We start from the raw sequence: 19,159 nt of genomic DNA, 5'->3' as shown, positions 1-19,159 counted from the left end.
TCCTAACTTATATCTTTTATCTTCTGCTCCTCCCTACCCCTGACCCTTTTGATGAGGGTGGAAGAGGAGAGTGAAAAAGCTAGCTTAAAACTCAACATGAAAAAAAAACAACACTAAGATCGTGGCACCCAGTCCCATCACTTCATGGCAAATAGAAGGGGAAAAAGTGGAAACAGTGACAGATTTTATTTTCTTGAGCTCCAAAATCACTGTGGACAGTGACTGCAGTGATAAAATTAAAAGACACTTGCTCCTTGGAATAAAAGCTATGACAAATATAGACATTGTCTTAAAAAGCAGAGATATCACTTTGCTAACAAAGGTCTATATAGTCAAAGCTATGGTTTTTCCAGTAGTCATATACAGATATGAGAGCTGGACCATAAAGAAAGCTGAGCACCAAAGAATCGATGCTTTCCAATTGTGGTGCTGGAGAAGACTCTTGAGAGTCCCTTGGACTGCAAGGAGATCAAATCAGTCAATCCTAAAGGAACATTCACTGGAAGGACTGATGCTGAAGCTCCGATACTTTGTCACCTGATAAGGAGAGCTGACTCATTGGAAAAGACCCTGATGCTGGGAAAGACTGAAGGCAAAAGGAGAAGGGGGAAGCAGAGGATGAGGTGGTTAGAATCACTGACTCAGTGGACATGAATGTGAGCAAACTCCGGGAGATAATGAAAGACAGAGGAGCCTGCAGTCCATGGGTTCACAAAAAGTCAGACATGACTTAGCAAATGACCAAAAACAACATAAAAATATAGATATTCACAGAAATAGAGATGTATGTGGATATCATATTGACTGAGATTTATAAAGGCTCCATGCTCAACTGGCACTTCATTTATGCTTATGATGATCATACAACCAAGATTTTACAAATTATGTAGAATTAACATTTTCTCCAATGTTTTTTAAGATAAATTAATTCCCACCCATAAAATAATTTGTTTGTTCACATGTCCAGTTTAGGAAATCAGATTGCTATGCCTCTGCGATCATAGGAACTGAGGCTTTTCTTTTAATTCTGAAAATTTAAAAACTCTCAACTCAATGGTACAATGAAAGCCAGTCTGATTAAATAGCTTTTTTGACTTCCAAGTCATTTTTATGCCTGTCCTGTCCACCCCAAAGTGGATTATTCTCAATGTATTTCCATAAGAAGATGAAGTGTCATTAGGGTCCTCTGAATAATGAGGCATAAAAGAAAAAGAAAGAGTAAAGGGTAGAACCTAATGTGATACATGGTAGAGGAAGCTGCCCAGGTGACCTGGTTGGGAAATCCTTGGTGAAATGGGAGGAGATGATAAGGACAAGGAAAGGAAAATTAGAGAAAGATAAAAGGAAGCAGCATCAGTGGGGGGAAATAAAGAATAGCTGTGTAAAAGAGGAACAAATGGCATGGAGATTTTTTAAAAATAATTAATTTAAAAAGTGAAAAAGTTCCAAGGGATGCAGACTAAGGTATTCTTTGTGAGTAAAGCCACAAACAAAGCCACAATATAAACTTTAAAGCAAAGAAGAATGTGATGATGATTCTCTCCTCTCTGCCTGATTTGGCAGTATGACTGTACAGATGTGATTAGGTCCTTCAAGGGCAACGTAATGGATCAATGGATTCAAACAATCACAGGTATGTACCAACTCTGAGTCAGTAAATGGAAGGTAGGAGAATCCTAAAAATATAAGGCTACTGTTTGTCAGAGCCCCTTAGTAACATCTTCTTTACCATTTCCTTGATGTCATCATTTGCATAAAATCAAACACAGGGAGTTGTGGACGGGGGAAAGCAGATCACTCTAATATGCTTTATAAATGGATCTCAGTATCCTGAGATGTGATACAAGGAAATGCATCCCAGTGCACGGACACCTCACCAAATACTGTCAGGCAGGCTTTAATTTACAATACTGGCCATGAATTTTATGCTATTTTATGATTGATTTCTTGCCATTGTTCACAGCATTTCATTGATCTCAGTTTACAAAATGAAGCAATAATTAAGCAATATTTTCTTTTAATTTCTAGTATAAAGTGAGAAATTTCTATCTTTTAATTGGTTTCTCCCATCAAAAAATTAAAAGCAGTTTTTGAGCTTCCCTGGTAGCTCAGACGGTAAAAAATCTGCCTGAAATACGGGAGACCAGGTTCGATCTGTGGGTCAGGAAGATCCCCTGGAGAATGGAATGGCAACCCACTCTACTATTCTTGCCTGGAGAAGTCCATGGACAGAGGAGCCTGGCAAGCTGCAGTCCATGGGGTCACAAAGAGTCGGACCCGACTGAGCGACTTTCACTTTCACTTTGCTTCTTTATCATCTGGTTCTTTCTCTGAGAAATTCCTAGTAGTATTTCACAAAAGAAAAACAGATTTTTCCTGAATTTTCTCTCTCCTTTATGTGCATCTTGTCCACAGATCATCATCAGGATGTTGAAAAACATGGGAACCATCTACGTAGGTGCTGACCACATCTCCTTCTGTCATTGGGTATTCCAACTTGAGAACCAGGGAAAAGGCATGGTTCAGTGAGAACCCATCTAGGGCAGCAGACCTAGGAGGTATTGTATTTTCCACAGACACCCGGAAAGCAATGAGTTATGCCAGAACACACGTGGTATGTCAGAGTGCATTCATCTCTGCCAGAGGACAGCTCCTGCTCCACCCGTGCTTCTCTTCTGATTCCAGAAAAGTCAGTTCTGACCTTATAATTAATAAAAACAGAGGCTTTCTTTAGTCTGAACATCACTGCTCTTCTGCTCCTCATAGAAACCTTAACTTGCAACATGATGTTCTTTGGCCAGATGAGCAATTAACGAAGACTGACATTCATTCATGTGCTTTCTAATTAATTTACAGAGCTGGAATCATTTTGCCCAGGTAAGGATTTGCATATAAAACCGCACCCAAACTACATTACTGAACTCCACAAATTTTCTATTTGTGCTTACAATATTTCCCACTTTATCAGAGAAATTCATATCTTTCACTTTCATCAAATCCTTATTCAAAGTGTATACTATTCATGGAGAATCTCCTATTTCTCCCCAACAGATGTATGGTCTACATTCTATTTATTTGCCCTTTTAGCAAATTTCCTTTGTGAGCATCTTTATCCCAGATGTAAGTATTCACAGTATTACATACTATTGGAGAAGAAGGATGCATCTTATAGGAACCCCCGTATGACTCCTAATATTTGGACACTTCTGATGGTGGAAAAGTGAAAACTTCATTGCAATAGGATAACTGGAAATAAAGAGAGGAAAGCCTAATCCCTCCCTCAGGATAGCAGCAGATGGCATGTGGTGGGGGAGCCCTACCTGCTGTGAGTTGTCAGTCACTAGTTTGTCTGTGATAATGAGGGATGATGCTTCCTAATTTCGCCTTCTCTCACTGGCTGGTTAGAGCAAAAGTCTTCCATACTAAACTCCTTAGGCTGACAGCATTCTTAGCCAGCAGTCTTGAGTCTGGCTTTCTGAGTCTCTCTACCACTTAATTTGTAATAAATTATGGTATGTTTAGCCCAAAGTTATTTTTCTTGGTTACTTTTATAATAACATAACCTTACACGCATGCACACACACACACACACACACTAACATCCCACCCATTCTTCTACTTTGCCTCTGGACAGTAAGAAATAGAATTAGGAAATCAGTATCCAGCTTTCAATTTTCATAAACGCTTTTATCTCACAAACCAAAGAGAAAGACCTGAGATAACATTACAGGAATATTATCTGAGAAACTTCAATCATATAACTTAGCTAAATTTTTCCTACAAATCTGGGGCATTTTCCCTCAGTCTTAGAAGGATGGTTGCTACTCATGTGGATTAGTTTGCAGGAGGCAGAGATCACCTACTTGAAGTGAGGGCAGTAAATAAGTGAAATATGAGTATTAGAACTGAGACTCATATGTATATGCAGATTGATGAAATCTGTGAAATTTTGAGATAAATCTGTAGGTATATCCATCTATCAAAAAGGAGACAGCATTTAGACAGGTTTTAAAGCAGTAGAGTCAGAGGGAGCAGACATTCTGCATGGGAAGAGTTGGCAAAGGGTATTGTTGTAGAATAATTCAGCACAAGCTTGGTTAAAAATGTTTAGACTTAGGTCAAGAAGTTTCAGTTTAGCTCAGGTGCAGGACATACAGAAAAAGTAAAGAAAATAAAGCTATAAAGACAGTTTGGGGCGTTTTTGGAAAGACCACTGGATTCCTGGTTGATAACTCTGTAGTGATGATGCAAAGGACCCACACATAATGGAGCCAGGCATTGGGAAATCCTTGTCTAGTTCTGGCACAGCCCTTAGTCTACATGGATTTGGGGAAAACACCTGCCCTCACTGGCTCTTGGTTTCTTCATCTGTAAAAAAAGAAGTTAGAGTTTGATGCTGTGAAAGGTTAAACTCTACTGAATGTCTATTTTTCTAAGAAAACTTAGAAATAAGTTTTAAACATCCAGAATATTGTGATAAAAGTTTTTACTTCTTAGATATTTGCTCTGAACATTACAGTGGCTTGGAGAGAATCATCTGTTTCATTCTCCATAAAATGCTCTTGCAATTTAATTTGGAATGAAATGATAAGCAAACTGTCCTGCATATAAGGAGAGAATATGTAAAATAACCACAATAGGTTCCCAGCATGTAAACTGTAATGTTAGAGTGTAAATATCTTTTAAAAATTATGCTTCTATATCAACTTGTAAAAATGCAATGTATCATAAGTAACCTCTGCATTTTTAGAAGTTGAAGAAGTCTTCGATGTCACAAGAAGTAGATTGGTCCCTTGTAAGACTTCTACCAAATCGTCTATCCTTGAGTCATTTCCATAGAATGACAGGTTTTTCTCTTTAAAACAGTAATTTTCTTTTTTTTTTTCATGAGTTTTTTAAAAATTTATTTTTATTTGGAGGGTAATCATTTCACAGTGTTGTGTTGGTTTCTGCCATACAACAATGTGAATCAGCCATAGGTATACATATATCCTTTCCCTCTTGAACCTCTCCCTCATCCCCATCCCACCCCTCTAGGTTATCACAGAGTACAGAGCTGAGCTCCCTGTGCTATATAGCAATTCCTCACTAGCTATCTATTTTACACATTGCATAAGTTTTTTTTTTCCAGTTGAGCTATTTTATTTATTTATTTATTTAAATTTTATTTTATTTTTAAACTGTACAATATTGTATTAGTTTTGCCAAATATCAAAATGAATCCGCCACAGGTATACCTGTGTTCCCCATCCTGAACCCTCCTCCCTCCTCCCTCCCCATACCCTCCCTCTGGGTCGTCCCAGTGCACCAGCCCCAAGCATCCAGTATCCTGCATCGAACCTGGACTGGCGACTCGTTTCATACATGATATTATACATGTTTCAATGCCATTCTCCCAAATCTCCCCACCCTCTCCCTCTCCCACAGAGTCCAAAAGACTGATCTATACATCAGTGTCTCTTTTGCTGTCTCGTACACAGGGTTATTGTTACCGTCTTTCTAAATTCCATATATATGCGTTAGTATACTGTATTGGTGTTTTTCTTTCTGGCTTACTTCACTCTGTATAATAGGCTCCAGTTTCATCCATCTCATTAGAACTGATTCAAATGTATTCTTTTTAATGGTGAGTAATACTCCATTGTGTATATGTACCACTGCTTTCTTATCCATTCATCTGCTGATGGGCATCTAGGTTGCTTCCATGTCCTGGCTATTATAAACAGTGCTGTGATGAACATTGGGGTACACGTGTCTCTTTCCCTTCTGGTTTCCTCAGTGTGTATGCCCAGCAGTGGGATTGCTGGATCATAAGGCAGTTCTATTTCCAGTTTTTTAAGGAATCTCCACACTGTTCTCCATAGTGGCTGTACTAGTTTGCATTCCCACCAACAGTGTAAGAGGGTTCCCTTTTCTCCACATCCTCTCCAGCATTTATTGCTTGTAGATTTATGGATTGCAGCCATTCTGATTGGTGTGAAATGGTACCTCATAGTGGTTTTGATTTGCATTTCTCTGATAATGAGTGATGTTGAGCATCTTTTCATGTGTTTGTTAGCCATCTGTATGTCTTTTTTGGAGAAATGTCTATTTAGTTCTTTGGCCCATTTTTTGATTGGGTCATTTATTTTTCTGGAATTGAGCTGTAGGAGTTGCTTGTATATTTTTGAGATTAGTTGTTTGTGTGTTGCTTCATTTGCTATTATTTTCTCCCATTCTGAAGGCTGTCTTTTCACCTTGCTAATAGTTTCCTTTGTTGTGCAGAAGCTTTTAAGTTTAATTAGGTCCCATTTGTTTATTTTTGCTTTTATTTCCAATATTCTGGGAGGTGGGTCATAGAGGATCCTGCTGTGATGTATGTCGGAGAGTGTTTTGCCTACGTTCTCCTCTAGGAGTTTTATAGTTTCTGGTCTTACATTGAGATCTTTAATCCATTTTGAGTTTATTTTTGTGTATGGTGTTAGAAAGTGTTCTAGTTTCATTCTTTTACAAGTGGTTGATCAGTTTTCCCAGCACCACTTGTTAAAGAGATTGTCATTAATCCATTGTATATTCTTGCCTCCTTTGTCAAAGATTAGGTGTCCATATGTGCGTGGATTTATCTCTGGGCTTTCTATTTTGTTCCATTGATCAATATTTCTGTCTTTGTGCCAGTACCATACTGTCTTGATAACTGTGGCTTTGTAATAGAGCTTGAAGTCAGGCAGGTTGATTCCTCCAGTTCCATTCTTCTTTCTCAAGATAGCTTTGGCTATTCGAGGTTTTTTGTATTTCCATACAAATTGTGAAATTATTTGTTCTAGCTCTGTGAAGAATACCGTTGGTAGCTTGATAGGGATTGCATTGAATCTATAAATTGCTTTGGGTAGTATACTCATTTTCACTATATTGATTCTTCCAATCCATGAACATGGTATATTTCTCCATATGACAAACCCACAGCAAACATTATCCTCAATGGTGAAAAATTGAAAGCATTTCCTCTAAAGTCAGGAACAAGACAAGGGTGCCCACTTTCACCATTACCATTCAACATAGTTTTGGAAGTTTTGGCCACAGCAATCAGAGCAGAAAAAGAAATAAAAGGAATCCAAATTGGAAAAGAAGAAGTAAAACTCTCACTGTTTGCAGATGACATGATCCTCTACATAGAAAACCCTAAAGACTCCACCAGAAAATTACTAGAACTAATCAATGATTATAGTAAAGTTGCAGGATATAAAATCAACACACAGAAATCCCTTGCATTCCTATACACTAATAATGAGAAAACTGAAAGAGAAATTAAGGAAACAATTCCATTCACCATTGCAACGGAAAGAATAAAATACTTAGGAATATATCTACCTAAAGAAACTAAAGACCTATATATAGAAAACTATAAAACACTGGTGAAAGAAATCAAAGAGGACACTAATAGATGGAGAAATAAAACAGTAATTTTCAAAGAGGAATCTGTCGACATTCCTTCAGGAAAAACACTTATTTTACAACTTGACACTATGACAGTGTCTAACATTTTTTCTGAATTAATTGATATTTTACTGATGATTTTTCAAAGGAGTATACCTGTGATGATTAGTTTTATGTGTCAACTTGGGTAGGCTATGTTGTCTACTTTTTAGGTCAAGTGAAAGTGAAGTCCCTCAGTCATGTCCGACTCTTTGCGACCCTGTGGACTGTAGCCCACCAGGCTCCTCCGTCCATGGGATTCTCCAGGAAAAAGTACTGGAGTGGTCTGCCATTTCCTTCTCCAAGGGATCTTCCCAACCCAGGGATCGAACCCAGGGATCGAACCCGGGTCTATCGCATTGGAGGCAGATGCTTTAACCTCTGAGCCACCAGGGAAGCAAAGAAAAGAAAGAAAGTTGCTCAGTCATGTCCAACTCTTTGCAACCCCATGGACTGTAGCCTACCAGGCTCTTCTGTCCATGGGATTTTCCAGGCAAGAATACTGGAGTGGGTTGCCATTTCCTTCTCCAGGGGATCTTCTCAAACCAGGGATTGAACCTGGGTCTTCTGCATTGTAGGCAGATGCTTTACCATCTGAGCCACTAGGGAAGTCAAGGTTAGTTTAAATGTTACTGTGAAGGTATATTTTAAATGGGATTAACATTTGTAATCAGTTGACTTTAAATAAAGCAGATTACTCTCCACAATGTAGGTGAGTCTCATCCAATCAGTTAAAGGTCTTAAGAGCAAAGACTGAGGTTTCCCAAATAATAGGGAATTATGTCTGTAAACTATATCATAAAAATTCGACCTGAGTTTCCAGCCTGTTGCTGTGCCCTGTGGATTTTAAACTCAAGGCAGCAACACCAAATCTTCTTGGGTCTCTTGCCTGCTGACCTGTCCTACAAATTTCAGACTTTCCCACAATCACCTGAGCCAAATTCTTAAGATAAATTTTTCCACCTCACTCTCTTTTCTGCCCTCACTATTCTCTCCTTTCCTCATTCTCTGTTTTTCTAACTTCAGTACAGAAGGGTCCCAACTGGAGTGTAAGATACATATATATTTCTTTGGATCTATCCAGCAGGGTGTGTAACCAGCACTCTGTGTCAGAAATGGATAGCAGTATTCTTGGCACTAGGGGTAGGTTTGGAAATCATAGAAAGAGGGAACAAATTTGTGTGTACTATGGATTCAGATATGTCTGAGTATTCTGAACAATTCATGAGATGGTCCAACAGGAGTCTGTGTTGAAAACTGGGAAACATTTTTAAGAATTCACCACTGAAGAAGCTGGCATGCTTTGGTTCTCAGAAGAGAGAGATTATTTTCAAAAGAGCCTTATGTTTGTTTACTTAGACTTGTCTTGCTAAACTTTTTAAGATACTGGAATGCATTCAGCATTCCTTGAGGACTCATTGACCCAGAGGGATGGGATGGAGAGGGTGGTGGGAGGGGTATTCAGGATGGGAACACATGTACACCCATAGCTGATTCATGTCAATGTATGGCAAAACCACTACAATATTGTAAAGTAATTAGCCTCCAATTAAAATAAATTTAAAAAAATACAAACCTTAAAAAAAATAAATCAGAACTTACATTATTGAAAAAAAAAAAAAGAGTGATGCAAGGAATAAAGCCATTCTTTCACCACCACTGATACCAAGAGGAAGAGGAATATCAGCAAAGTACAATGATAGAGAGTATAGGATCCATCTGGGACAACCCTACCTGGAAGAGTAATCTTAGTGCCCACTCGTGCCTGGGGGAATCTAAGGTGGCCCCCGGTGGGCAACTACTTCACCTGGGAATAGATGCAGTACCTGGTGGAGTGTCAGTGGAAGAGTAGCACCTCTGATGCCCAGGTATGGTGATGTTTATCTAGATCAGGGCCATGGACATGCCTAGTACAGTTACTGTGGCACTTGGCCAACTGATGTCAGGCTTGATCCTAAGTCCATGTGAGAAAACCCATATGGCTCCACAGATACGTGAATGGATTAGTTTGCAGGGGGCAAAGATCACCTAGTAGAGGTGGAGGCAATGAAAAAATGAAATATGAGTCTTAGAATTAAGAATTACTTGTATATTCAGATTAATGAGATCTGAAGTAAATCTGAACTAAATCTACCTATCTACCTATGTATCCATTCATCCACCCAGCTATCCATTAATCTATATCACCTTTAGAGTATAATCAATGAGGGCTCACGGTGTCACACCTGGTGCTTTGGGACTCTGTATGTTTCTTAGATGGACAGTGTCATCAGAGTGTAGATTCAGGAGATGAAAGTGAAAACAGGTACAATTTACAGGTGATAAAAGAGGAAAATTGGTTCTCTTTCCTTTTTTTCACATAACCTCAAGCTGAAGCTCTAATACTTTGGCCACCTGATGTGAAGAGCTGACTCACTGGAAAAGACCCCCATGCTGGTAAAGATGGAAGGCAAAAGGAGAAGAGGGTGGCAGAGGATGAGATGGTTAGATAGCATCACCAACTCAATGAACATGAATTTGAGCCAACTTCGGGAGATAGTGAAGGACAGGGAAACATGGAATGCTGCAATCCATGGGCTCCCAAAGAGTCAGACATGACTTACCCACTGAACAATAACATATAACCCCAAAACAACCTTCTGCCCTTTTCCTCTCAAAGACTGTTCAAAACGAATGAAAAGCCAAATGAAACTAAAACAAAGAAAACCAAAATAAGACAGATTAGGACATGGTCACTGAAGTTGAGAGAAAATAACACAGCCTTATTTGAGTAATAAGATAAAAAGATAAGATAGAGAAACACATAAAAGATAAAAAGATAAGATACAGAAACACATATTAACTATATTTTACAAAAGTAAGAAAATATGGTATAATGATATAGATATGAGGCAATATATCTGAATCTAGGATGGCTTGGCTATATGTAATATAGCAAAAACAAACATTAGTATTGCATTTATATGTAAATCATTTAAAAATATCTGACAATAGAATAGCATTTGTTTGTTAATTACAAATAATGTTAATAAACATGACTATGAGAAACGCTGGGCTGGAAGAAGCACAAGCTGGAATCAAGATTGCTGGGAGAAATATCAATAACCTCAGATATGCAGATGACACCACCCTTATGGCAGAAAGTGAAGAGGAACTAAAAAGCCTCTTGATGAAGGTGAGAGAGGAGAGTGAAAAGTTGGCTTAAAACTCAATATTCAGAAAACGAAGATCATGGCATCTGGTCCCATCACTTCATGGGAAATAGATGGGGAAACAGTGGAAACAGTGTCAGACTTTACTTTTTTGGGCTCCAAAATCACTGCAGATGGTGACTTGAGCCATGAAATTAAAAGACGCTTACTCCTTGGAAGGAAAGTTATGACCAACGTAGATAGCATATTGAAAAGCAGAGACATTACTTTGCCAACAAAGGTCCATCTAGTCAAGGCTATGGTTTTTCCAGTGGTCACGAATGGATGTGAGAGTTGGACTGTGAAGAAAGCTGAGCGCTGCAGAATTGATGCTTTTGAACTGTGGTATTGAAGACTCTTGAGAGTCCCTTGGACTGCAAGGAGAGCCAACCAGTCCATTCTAAAGGAGATCAGTCCTGGGATTTCTTTGGAAGGAATGATGCTAAAGCTGAAACTCCAATACTTTGGCCACCTCATGTGAAGAGTTGACTCATTGGAAAAGACTGATTCTGGGAGGGATTGGGGGCAGGAGGAAAAGGAGACGATAGAGGATGAGATGGCTGGATAGCATCACCGACTTGACAGATGTGAGTCTGGGTGAACTCTTGGAGCTGGTGATGGACAGGGAGGCCTGGTGTGCTGCAATTCATGGGGTCGGACACGATTGAGTGACTGAACTGAACTGAACTCATGCCATTATATGCATAATGATTTGTATTTTCCTAAGGCTTTTTTCCCCATACAACCAGTTATTTACATTTTGGGGGTAAAATTATGGCACCCCACTCCAGTACTCTTGCCTGGAAAATCCCATGGATGGAGGAGCCTGGTAGGCTGCAGTCCATGGGGTCGGGAAGAGTCGAACACCACTGAGCGACTTCACTTCCACTTTTCACTTTCATACATTGGAGAAGGAAATGGCAACCCACTCCAGTGTTCTTGCCTGAAGAATCCCAGGGATGGGGGAGCCTGGTGGGCTACTGTCTATGGGGTCGCACAGAGTCGGACACAACTGAAGCGACTTAGCAGCAGCAGCAGCAGTGTATATGCAGATATTAAAAAATTAAACTAGTACATTGTAAAGAGTACCACATGAAAAGCAAAAGTCTCCCTCATATTTCCAATTCAGAGTATTTAAAATTTTAAATACTAGGACAAGAGACTTTGAAACAAACCAAAACTATTATGGTAGATTTCACTGATAAAGCTGATGCTGACTGTTTCTAAGTTTGGTTAATAACCATGTGATCAATTTCCTTTTTTTCCCTTTTGATATAGTTGTTATTATGTAAAGCAATCTCATGGATGGAGGAGCCTGGTAGGCTGCAGGCCATGGTGTCGCGAAGAGTCGGACACAACTGAGCAACTTCACTTTGACTTTTCACTTTCATGCATTGGAGAAGAAAATGGCAACCCACTCCAGTGTTCTTGCCTGGAGAATCCCAGAGACGGGGGAGCCTGGTGGGCTACTGTCTATGGGGTCGCACAGAGTCGGACACAACTGAAGCGACTTAGCAGCAGCAGCAGCAAGACCCACTACAAAAGCAAGGAGGCAAACCTTGCTATACTACTGGATTGTGTTCCAGTGCACGAAAATACGAAAAAATAGAAAAGGAATCAGCAAAGACTTGGGTTTGAGTTTTCTGTCTTGATTTGTGTAAACGTGAGTGAATCACTGAAGTGTTAGGCATCACTATATTATTTGTAACATCTCTACTTACAATTAATGTGAAGATAAAATAAGACAAACAGCCATAAGAGCATTTTATAAAGAAGAATGCATTACACAGGTAAGATATAACAATTTTAAACAATTTTAAACAGCAGAGGCTAATGGATTATTTTAATTTAGATGTACTCCCAAGAATTAAGGATGACAAATACAGCAAATAACATACTTTAAAAATAGTTATCCTATAATTATCTAAAGGTCAGATAAAAAATTTCAACTAAATCTAAAGCATATAGTCCATTTAGGGAAAGGAAGTATATTTATATGACAATACACACATTCAGAAATAGCTTTTTGTTGGCATTTATTTCTCTATTCACTCCACAAATATTTGTCAGGCATCATCTGCTATGTGCATCTAATACGTGTTTTCTATGCTGAGATTCAGCACATAAGATGTGTACAAGATATTTTCAGATATCCCTTTTGAACTAGACATCACTTTGGGTTATGTTTTCCAAACTTCAAAGATGCTATGCTTTTTATGGTGTAGATATTTATTGCATACCCATGATTCCAAACCACTTTAATTTTTATTACTTCAATAAACTACAATATAAAATGGTAAGTGATTTGAGAAGAATATTTGTGCAAAATTACAAATGATTGTGCATCTCTTGCAATGAAGACAGATAGTTATAAGAGGAACTAATTTAGTGAATAACTAAAATTCCACTGATTAAGACCAAACTACAATGAGGATATTAGCACCAAAACACTTATAGACACAAAATTGAAGATAATGTATTAGTGTTAATATTTTACTGTAGAATATTTTACTACTGTCCCCCAAATGCTGACATTTTCAGGTTCTTAATTTTTCATCATATTATACAGTAAATCACATCTAAAAATAAATTATGAGAATATTGATGAAATATAAATGCAAGTATTTGTTTATTCATGCTACGATACCCATCTGACAAAGGGGAAAAGATCAACTATATGTACCTGTTTAATTTGTCTTAGAGCCATCATCTGTACATTTGGTGAATAGCTTCACTATTACTAAAATTGTAATGAACTTTTCTCAGATTTTCCATGGTAGTAATTTTACAAGATTTCTATTTCCTTAATCACACTGTAAAATATTCCTAAATACCTTGATTACTGTTTAATGTTAGTATCTATAAACTAACTTTATTTACAGCACATAGTTTAAAATAGCCTATTTCTTTACCACGATAGATCAGAATACCACCATCATTAAAACAAAATAGTTGAAAAGATATGAAAGCCAAACTTCAGTTTTTATAAAATGATTTTTCAGAGGAAGAATCTGATAGATGCTGAATGAGAAATGTGTACTCAAAAGTTTGTGGGAGTTCAGTTTACACTAAAAGTGTGTTGCTTTATGGAAAACATTTATTTGATTTATATTTTAAAAACCAAGCTTAACTTTAGAGCAGTGATTCAGCTGCAAGGGAAATCTCTTAAAATTATCTATATAGTCTTTTCAACACCCCAAGTTCCAACCTAATAGAATTTATGACCAGCATCATCTTGATTTTTGCATAATAGAGCTACACAACAGGCAGAAAGTGACTTTCTAACCTCTCTACATGAAGTAGATATTCAAATATTTGCATATTTTGTAGTATATCCCTAGAAGTTATTGAACTTGTATACATTTCTACAATAGGGTGTAAAAAAAGTAGAGGCCAGTATAGGAGTATCATCTTTGCAAAATAATCTTTAAAAGTTGGGATATATGAGGCTAACTTCCTTAAGCTCTAGTGGAATTTGGTGCTTTTGCTTTTTTTTTTACTTGGACTCTTTTTCTACTGTTCTAGATTTGAATGCAACTGGGTAGTATAGTAAACATGAAAACGGGAGGATGATTTTGTCTAAGTCATGGGTCATTTACTAAAACTCAACTGAAATCTGCCACATAGTAAAAACCACAGTTTTACGTTTAAAATATGTATCAGTCTTTTGCTTGTGATTATATGGGATTAAACTGCATAACTACTTTAAAAGTTCTAAACGACTGATCAATTTTTACATCCTTTAATATAATCAAATGAGTCATATTTATAGCTATGGGATGGTACCTCTCAGGGGTTTTCCACAAATTGTATGCTTATGAGACTCGCACAGTCTGTATAGCTGTGTGATCTGAAAAATAAGAAGCAAATATTTTCCCAGTGGATGTCAAGCACTGAGGTCACGTGTCATTTCTCATTTCTCTAATACCAACCAACTTGTCTGACTCAGTCTCAAGTTATCCTGTCTCTGAACATCCCTTCGAATACCAGTCTGGCATCCTGACAAATCATCCACATAACAATATCTAGTTTTCACATAAATAAAAAAATTGATTTATTCATTCTGAAAACAATCTTTATTATTCCTTTATGATATGTGTGTGTGTGCTTAGTTGCTCAGTCATGTCTGACTCTTTGTGACCCCCTGGGCTGTAGCCCACCACGCTCTTCTCTCCATTGAGATTCTCCAGGCAAGAATACTGAGCCTCCCATGTCTTCAGGATAGATAGAACATGAAAGATACAGATCCTGCCCTCAGGGCCTCACAGTCTAGTGATAAAGATGACTAAGTCAATCAAAATTTCCAGGAGAGTAAGCTGAATGACGGTAAAGCATCTGCCTGCAATGCGGGAGACCCGGATTCGATCCCTGGGTTGGGAAGATCCCCTGGAGAAGGAAATGGCAACCCACTCCAGTACTCTTGCCTGGAAAATTCCATGGACAGAGGAGCCTTGTAGGCTATGGTCCATGGGGTCGCAAAGAGTCAGACACGACTTAGCGACTTCACTCACTCACTCAAGCTAAATGACATGAGAAATGGGAGCCCAGAGAGGAAAATTGTAAGCCATATGTCTACATGCACTCAACATTAGGAAAACTAAGATCATGGCATCTGGTTCCATCACTTCATGGCAAATAGATGGAGAAACAATGGAAACAGTGACAGATTTTATTTTGGGGGGTTTCAAAATCACTGCAGATGGTGACTTGAGCCATGAAAATGAAAAGATGCTTGCAACTTGGAAGAAAAGTTATGACCAACCTAGACAGCATACTAAAAAGCAGAGACATTATTTAGCCAGCAAAGGTCCGTCTAGTTAAAGCTATGGTTTATCCAGTAGTCATGTATGGATGTGAGAGTTGGACTATAAAGAAAGCTGAGTGCCGAAGAATTGATGCTTTTGAACTATGGTGTTGGAGAAGACTTTGAGAGTCTCTTGGACTGCAAGGAGATCCAACCAGTCCATCCTAAAGGAAATCAGTCCTGAATATTCATTGGAAGGACTGATGCTGAAGCTGAAACTCCAATACTTTGGTCGCCTGATGCAAAGAACTGACTCATTGGAAAAGACCCTGATGCTGGGAAAGATTGAAGGTGGGAGGAGAAGGGGACGACAGAGGATGAGATGGTTGGATGGCATCACTGACTCAATGGACGTGAGTTTGCGTAAACTCCGGGAGCTGGTGATGGACAGGGAGGCCTGGCATGCTGCAGTCCATGGGGTTGCAAACAGTCAGACACGACTGAGCGACTGAACTGAACTGAACATGCACCATGCCACTCTTTAGTCAAACACTATAATATTATCTGAGCCTCTTTCATGAATGGATGACTGAATGAATAAGTGGATGAATGTAAAAGAACCACAAATAAGCATTCTTAAAAATATTTTATTCTAATATTCTTTTAGGTTTTACTTCCCAAAAACAGGAAAGAAGGAAAGAAGGAAAGAAGGGAGGGAGGGAGAAGGGAGGAATAAATATTTATTGAATTTTCATTACCTTGGTGCGCAGTTATGTTCTATCATCTCATAGTATACCTACTGCTGGGCTTCCCAAGTGGTGCTTGTGGAAAAGAACCTACTTGCCAATGCAGGAGACATGAGAGGTGGATTTGATCCAGATCCCTTGGAGGAGGGCATGGCAACCCACTCCAGTATTCTTGTCTGGATAATCCCATGGACAAAGAAGCCTGGTGGGCTACAGTCCATGGGACTGCGAAGAGTCGTACACAACTGAAGTTACTTAGTATGCATGCATACCTACTGTTATGGGCTGAATGATATCCCTGCCAAAATTCATACATTGACTCTCTAAACCCAGTAGCTCAGAATGTGACTATACTTGGATATCGAGTCTTTAAAAAGGTGATTACATTAAAATGAAGCTGTTAGCACTGTTTATAATAGCCAGGACATGGAAGCAACCTAGATGTCCATCAGCAGATGAATGGATAAGAAAGCTGTGGTACATATACACAATGGAGTATTACTCAGCCATTAAAAAGAATACATTTGAATCAGTTCTAATGAGGTGGGTGAAACTGGAGCCTATTATACAGAGTGAAGTAAGCCAGAAAGAAAAGTACCAATACAGTATACTAACGCATATATGTGGAATTTAGAAAAGTGGTAACAATAACCCTGTGTACGAGACAGCAAAAGAGACACTGATGTATAGAACAGTCTTATGGACTCTGTGGGAGAGGGAGAGGGTGGGAAGATTTGGGAGAATAGCATTGAAACATGTATAATATCATGTATGAAACGAGTCGCCAGTCCAGGTTCGATGCACGATACTGGATGCTTGGGGCTGGTGCACTGGGATGACCCAGAGGGATGGTATGGGGAGGGAGGAGGGAGGAGGGTTCAGGATGGGGAACACATGTATACCTGTGGCGGATTCATTTCGATATTTGGCAAAACAAATACAATATTGTAAAGTTTAAAAATAAAGTAAAATTTAAAAAAAAATAAAATAAAGCTGTTAGCATGGGTCTTAATCCAATCTGGTGTTTTTGTAAGAAGAGGAAGGTTGGACACAAAGACACCAGGGATACATGTGCAGAGAGGCAAGACATGTGAGGACAAGGCCAGAAGGCGGCCATCTGCAAGCCAAGAAGAGAGGCCTCAGGAGAAACCAAACCTGCTGACACCTTGATCTTGGACTTCTAGCAGGAAGGACTGTGAGAAAATAAATTCCTGCTACTTAAGCCACTGGTCTGACATTTTCACAGAAACTCTAGCAAACTACCATTTCTGTTGAGTGGATTAAAAGGATATGTTATCCTTTCAGGTCCATAGCCAATTGAAATAGGGATGATATGAGGTTATCCAACAGTCATAAAAATTCCAGTTCATGTTGGGTAACTTTTCATTACTGACTTTAAAGAAAGGGCTCTTTCCCATCAATAGTACATTCTGCAGACCTATATTTTCTACATTTATCTCCTCAATTTATGAGTACTGAATATTAGAAAGTTCTCATTTAACATAAGTAGCTTGCTTTAAAATTTAAAAACTAAAGCTAACATTTGAATAAGAGACATTTAGTTGACATGTTGTTGAACATTTAGCTGAACACATTGATAATGTGATGAAGATATGAATGTTGTATTAATATTTTGACACCACTGAATGTTATTAATAATGTAATGTAATTTTCCATTATTCTTTCATTTTAAATTTAGTTAAGATCTGTGATCTGGGAGTCAAAAAGTTAAAGCACCAAAATTTTAGTTCTAGCTTTGTCATTAACGAGTTTTATGATTCCAGGCATATCAATTAGGTTTTCAGAATCTCTATTTCCTCATCTGTCAAATGGAAATAAAATCATTTAATGTTTATATATCATTTGGTAATTTAAAGGCTCATAGAAGCTAGAACATGAGAAAATATTTTGAAATTATAAGTTATCAAGAAAAATATCAGGAAAACTATCTGTTCTTGGGATGAGAAAAATGTTTTTAATTTTTTTTTAGTCTAAGAAAGAAGCTATGAAGGAAAGTATTTCTAGATTTCACTACAAGTTTAAGCAAAAAATGACTTTGAAAAACTACCATAAATATGAAAAAATGTACAAATAACCAAAATAGAGAAAAGAATTATAGTGCGATGAAATGGCAAGAATACTTCATGGTAAAAAATATTTACAAAAGAGGAAGAAGAATATATAACTTTAATACAGAAAATCATTTGGGGAATTAATTTTTAAAAATTAGAAATATGTACATATAAAATATTACATAAAGGGATGTTGGCATTACAATACTCATTATAACAGAGAAAATTAGAAATAATTCATATATTGTAATGATTAACTTAAATAAATTGTGAAATATTTAAAAATACTGTGTAGTCACTGAAAGCACAATTTTTGAAAAGAATTTAACAATTTGGTACTATGATCACCATGTATTATAAAGTGGTAAAAGACTGTAAAAGAGTCTGACCCAGAGATATGAGTATATATGTACACTAACAAAACAAGATTAGAAAATAATAAATGTATAAGACAAAATATAATTAGTAATTGTCTCTGGTAGGTGAAATTGTGGGCAATTTTTCTCTTGTATTATTTTCCAAATTTTCATTAGTATTTATAATCTATCATTTTTATCTTTATATTTTACAATTTATCATTTCATCTTTATATTATACTTAATTATCAATGTTGTCCATTCATATATACATCTTATTTATCAATTATCCAGTTCCCTTCCAGGAGCTTAGCAATTAGTACACATTTTTGTATACCCCCAGAGGTAGTCTAAATAAAATAATCAAATATACAAATGTTGGTGGTGTATAGATATGTTTTTAGGCATGAGTACTTACAATATACTTTGAAGAAGCTACCATACTGGTAAAGCTCTGCTCATTCTATTAAATGACTATGTAATCACAGTAAAACAGTGTACATGTTAGTTGTCAGCCATAACTTATTTAAGTAGTCTTCTATGATGTTCATTAGGCTTTTAATTTATACTATGTTGCATTATGCTATATTACACTACA

The 19,159-nt window shown here is 37.6% G+C and overlaps 1 protein-coding gene and 1 non-coding gene across 2 annotated transcripts in view; both read right to left on the bottom strand.

Annotated features, from left to right (window-relative positions):
- The window catches only part of USH2A (usherin), a 928,983-nt gene that overhangs the window by 450,122 nt on the left and 459,702 nt on the right, over window positions 1–19,159 (bottom strand). The window lies entirely within an intron of this gene.
- TRNAC-ACA (transfer RNA cysteine (anticodon ACA)) lies at window positions 7,990–8,061 on the bottom strand. The gene has a single exon. It is a non-coding gene; the product is annotated as a tRNA-Cys (tRNA).

Source organism: Bos mutus, chromosome 16 (assembly GCF_027580195.1).
Source record: "Bos mutus isolate GX-2022 chromosome 16, NWIPB_WYAK_1.1, whole genome shotgun sequence".
In the NCBI taxonomy this organism is placed as follows: Eukaryota; Metazoa; Chordata; class Mammalia; order Artiodactyla; family Bovidae; genus Bos; species Bos mutus.
The sequence above is the reverse complement of the archived record's forward strand: the minus strand, read 5'-3'. Positions and strand labels throughout refer to the sequence as shown.